The sequence below is a fragment of the Saccopteryx leptura genome, chromosome 3 (genome assembly GCF_036850995.1).
Source record: "Saccopteryx leptura isolate mSacLep1 chromosome 3, mSacLep1_pri_phased_curated, whole genome shotgun sequence".
NCBI lineage: Eukaryota > Metazoa > Chordata > Mammalia > Chiroptera > Emballonuridae > Saccopteryx > Saccopteryx leptura.
This window is the reverse complement of record NC_089505.1, coordinates 104,654,698-104,659,689: the sequence shown is the minus strand read 5'-3', so window position 1 is coordinate 104,659,689 and position 4,992 is coordinate 104,654,698. Positions and strand designations below refer to the sequence as shown.

The following is a 4,992-nucleotide window of genomic DNA, read 5'->3' as shown; positions in this document are numbered from 1 at the left end:
TTTTTACAGAGAGATAGAGTCAGAAAGAGGGAAAAATAGGGACAGACAGACAGGAACGGAGAGAGATGAGAAGCATCAATCATCAATTTTTCATTGCGACACTTAGTTGTTCATTGATTGCTTTCTCATATGTGCCTTGACTGCGGGCCTTCAGCAGACCGAGTAACCCCATGCTCAAGCCAGCGACCTTGGGTCCAAGCTGGTGAGCTTTTTTTATTTTGCTCAAGCCAGATGAGCCCGCACTCTAGCTGGTGACCTCGGGGCCTCGAACCTGGGTCCTCCACATCCCAGTCCAATGCTCTATCCACTGCGCCACCGCCTGATCAGGCAACAAACAAACAAAAACAAACAAAAAAACTCTTATCAGAGTGATTTGCAAATATTTTCTCCAAGTCTGAGGGTTGCCGTTTCTCTCTCCTGATAGTGGCCTTGGATACACAAAAGTTTTACATTTTTATGAAGTCCAGTTTACTTATTTTTTTGTTACCTGTGCTTTTGGTGTCATATTCAAGAAATCATTAAGAGCCTGACTTGTAGTGGTTCAGTGGATAAAGCGTCGACCTGGAACACTGAGGTCATGTGGTTCAAAACCCCACACTAGCCTGGTCAAGGCACATACGGGAGTTGATACTTCCTGGTCCTCCCTTGTTCTCATTCTCTCTCTCTCTTTCTCTTCTCTCTAAAAATGAATAAATAAAATCTAAAGAGTAAAAATTAAAAAATCATTAACAAGTTCATTGTCATGAATCATTTTCCTGTTTTTTTTCTAAGAGCTGGGTAATTTTAGCTCTTATGTTTGGATCTTTGATTCGTTTTGATGGTAAGAGTTCAACTTAATTCTTTTGTATGTCAATATCCAGTTTTCCCAGCACCATTTACAGAAAAGGCTCTCCTTTCCCCATCGAATGGTCTTGTCACTCATACCAAAAATCATTTGATGTCAGGATTTATTTCTGGACTTTTCATTCCATTCCATAAGCTACGCCTCTGTCTGTATACCACCACCACACTATTTTACTTACTGTAGTTTTCTAGTAAGTTTGGAAATCAGGAAGTATATTCTTCCAACTTTGTTCTTTTTCAAGAGTGTTTGGCTATTCAGGGTCCCTTGAGATTCCATATGAATTTTAGAATGGGTTTCTTAAATTTCTGTAAAAAAAAAAAGTGTTCAGGCCCTGGCCAGAATAGTATTTTCTTCTTTTCCTTTTTCTTTTTTTTTTTTTAATTTTTATTTTTATTTATTCATTTTAGAGAGGAGAGAGAGAGAGAGATAGAGACAGAGACAGAGACAGAGAGGAGGAGCTGGAAGCAACCTCAGCATTTCCAGGTCAACACTTTATCCACTGCGCCACCACAGGTCAGGCCCCTTTTTCTATTTTTTAAGAGAGAGAAGAGAAAGAGATGAGAATCATCGACTTATAGTTGCAGCACCTTAGTTATTCATTGTTTCTCATATGTACCTTGACTGGAATGGGCAGGGGGGAGAAGGCTCCAGCCAAACCAATGACCCCTTGCTTAAGCCAGCAACCATGAGGTCATGTCTATGACCCCACGCTCAGCGTGTGACCCTGCACTCAAGCTTGTGAGCCTGCACTCAAGCCTGTGACCTCGGAGTTTTGAACATGGGTCCTCAGCATCCCAGGTCAATGTTCTATCCACTGTGCAACCACCTGGTCAAGCAGTACTGTATTCTTTTTGATGTTATTGTAAGTGGAATTTTCTTAAATTTTGGGGGGAGCCCTGGCTGATTGGCTCAGTGGTAGAGCATCGGCCTGGAGTGTGGATGTCCTGGGTTTAATTCCCAGTCAGGGCACACAGAAGAGGTGACCAGCTACTTCTCCACCCCCCCACACACACTTCCTGCAGCCTTGGCTCAAATGGTTCAAGCAAGTTGGCCCTGGATGCTGAAGATGGCTCCATGGCCTGGCCTCAGGTGCTAAAACTAGCTCAGTTGCCAAGCAACAGAGCATCAGCCCCAGACAGGGGTTGCTGGGTGGATCCCGGTCAGGGCCCATACAGAAGTCTGTCTCTCTGCCTCCCTACCTCTCACTTAAAAAAAAAAAAAAAAAAGAGTTACCATGTCTGACCTATGGTAGATAAAGCATAGACCTGGAATGCTGAAGTCACTAGTTCAAAACCTCTGGCTTGCCTGGTCAAGGTACATATGGGAGTTGATGCTTCTTGCTCCTACCCCCTTTCTTTCTGTCTGCCTCTCACTCTCTCCCCCCACTCTCTAAAATGAATAAATAAAGGAAAAAAAAGAATTTAGATTCTCAGGCTCCTAGCTGGGTGACCTTTTCTCCTTTAAGCTCTTGATTAAAAAAAAAAAAAAAAGCTTTATTTTTAATTATTAAATTTTATTTTAAAAATTGATTTTAGTGAGCCCTGGCTGGTTGGCTCAGTGGTAGAGCATCGGCCTGGCATGCAGGAGTCCCGGGTTTGATTCCCGGCCAGGGAACATAGGAGAAGCGCCCATCTGCTTCTCCACCCCTCCCCCTCTCCTTCCTCTCTGTCTCTCTCTTCCCTTCCCGCAGCCAAGGCTCCATTGGAGCAAAGTTGGCCCAGGCGCTGGAGATGGCTCCATGGCCTCTGCCTCAGGTGCTAGAATGGCTCTGGTTGCAACAGAGCAACGCCCCAGATGGGCAGAGCATCGCCCCCTGGTGGGCATGCCGGGTGTATCCCGGTCAGGCGCATGTGGGAGTCTGTCTGACTGCCTCCCCCTTTCCAACTTCAGAAAAAATACAAAAAAAAAAAAGAAAAAGAAAAAGAAAAAAAATTGATTTTAGTGAGCAGAAGGGGGAGAAGAGAGAAACATCAACTTGTTGTTCTACCTATTCATTCATTCATTGGTTGATTTTTTTGTGTGTGTGAGAGAGACAGGGACAGATAGGGACAAACAGGAACGGAGAGAGATGAGAAACATAAATTCTTCCTTGCTACACCTTAGTTGTTCACTGATTGCTTTCTCATATGTGCCTTGACTGGGAGGCTATAGCAGACCGAGTGACCCCTTGCTTGAGCCAGCGACCTTGGGCTCAAGCAGGTGAGCTTTGCTCAAACCAGATGAGCCCGCGCTCAAGAGAGCAACCTCGGGATCTCAAACTTGGGTCCTCCACATCCCAGTCTGACGCTCTATCCACTGCGCCACCGCCTGATCAGGCTCATTGGTTGATTCTTGTATGTGCCCTGACCAAGGATTGAACCCACAACCTTGGCATATCAGGATGACACTCTAGCCAACTGAGCTAACTGGCCAATGCAAAAAAAAACCCTAGCTTTGTTAAAGTTATTCACATACTGTAAAATTCACCCATTTTCAGTGTACAACTTTAACTGTAATCTAGTTTTAGAACACTTCCTTCTCGGAAAGATCCCTGATGCCCATTTGTAGTCAATCCCTGCTCCCACCTCCAGCCCCAGGCAACCACTAATTCTCCTTTCCATTTCTATACATGTGCCGTTTCTGGACACTTCCTATAAAAGAAATCATACAATATGCGGCCTTCTGAGTCTGACTTTATTTTTCATCATACTTCGTTGTGGCACCTTAGTTGTTCATTGATTGCTTTCCCATATGTGCCTTGACTGGGGGCTACAACAGAGCGAGTGACCCCTTACTCAAGCCAGTGACTTTGGACTCAAGCCAGTGGCCATGGGGTCATATCCATGATCCCATGCTCAAGCCAGCGACCTCAGGTTTCAAACTTGGGTCCTCTGCGTCCCCATACGCCACTCTGTCCACTGCGCCACCACCTGGTCGGGGTTTTTCAACACTTGAATAAACACACAGTATTCCCTTGCGCGGTGATCCCCCAGCTGGTTTGACTGGAATCTTCTTTTCCTTGAATTTATAGGCCAGAGGCCAGTAAACTACACCTCTCTGGTTGTTGTTGCCCGAGAACCTACAAATGGTTTTCACATTTTTAAATGGTTAGCAAGGCAAAGAAATCAAAATATCGTACTTTGTCTTATAGACACCCTCCGCATCGTTGGGAATGAGCCCTTAATCTAGCAGATGTGTGTCAACCACCTACTCATTCTCCGCTACAAAACATTAAAGATACTTCAATACTTAACGCAAACACACCTATGAACGCCACCTATATCCCATGGCTTCTTTCTCTCATCCTTTCTTTCAACAATCAATTACACGGGCGCTAGGACCAACGATCACCAGCTGCCCAAAAATCAAAAAATTATGCTTCCGAAATCTCTTGATGTCGATTCCGCACGTAGAGCAATCGAGCTGCCCTACGTGTGCCACTCACGACAGAAGCCCTTTTTGCTTGATTCGCGCCGAAAACAGGCTGGCAGTGTTGGTGAATCCTTAATTCGGTAAGAGTGATAAAAAAGTGTGCCCAAATTACTATTCTATGCTCCAGAAGTTGAGGAGGAAATTTCAAAACCTTCTGAGGGAGGAAAATCTTCACAAGGAAACTTTGATTTGTTTTTTGATTTTTATATAGAAGCAAAGGCAAAAAACATGAGTTGATATGCAAATAGCGCAGTGCTTGCTGGGAAGGGACCGGCGGGGCGCAGAGGGAGAGGCGGGGAAGAATGGTTGAGGGAAGGAACCGAGTTTTTTCCGCTGCAGTGGGCCGGGGGTTGCTCCTGTCGCTGCATGGGAAAACTGGCTTCTAGGGGGATATGAATGCCTATCTGAGGAAAGACAAATCCAACCCTATTAAAATTGAAAATGCACAAATTTATGCCACTCCTTGAAGCGGCCCCAGCCTGCGAGCACTGGAAGGCATGGGGTCGTTGTAAGAGCGAAAAATGGAGCCGCCTAACTTTTATCATCACATCGGATTATCAGACTGTGTAGCGTGTTCATAAAGTGGAATGCTATCTGTCCAGGAGTGAGTTAGACATCAAAAACACTGATAAGAAGTGCAGAATAAAAAAGATAATAAGGTACAGCATGATACTTGGTGTACAGGGAGGACGCTGGAACCAACTGAGCAACCCAGCGAGGGCTGTATTAACTTTTTT

At 44.9% G+C, this 4,992-nt stretch overlaps 1 non-coding gene across 1 annotated transcript; it reads right to left on the bottom strand.

Moving 5' to 3' along the window:
• Window positions 1-4,150: 4,150 nt before the first annotated feature.
• LOC136401639 (U11 spliceosomal RNA) lies at window positions 4,151-4,284 on the bottom strand. Its single transcript, XR_010750661.1, has one exon. It is a non-coding gene; the product is annotated as a U11 spliceosomal RNA (small nuclear RNA).
• Between the last annotated feature and the right edge of the window lie 708 nt (window positions 4,285-4,992).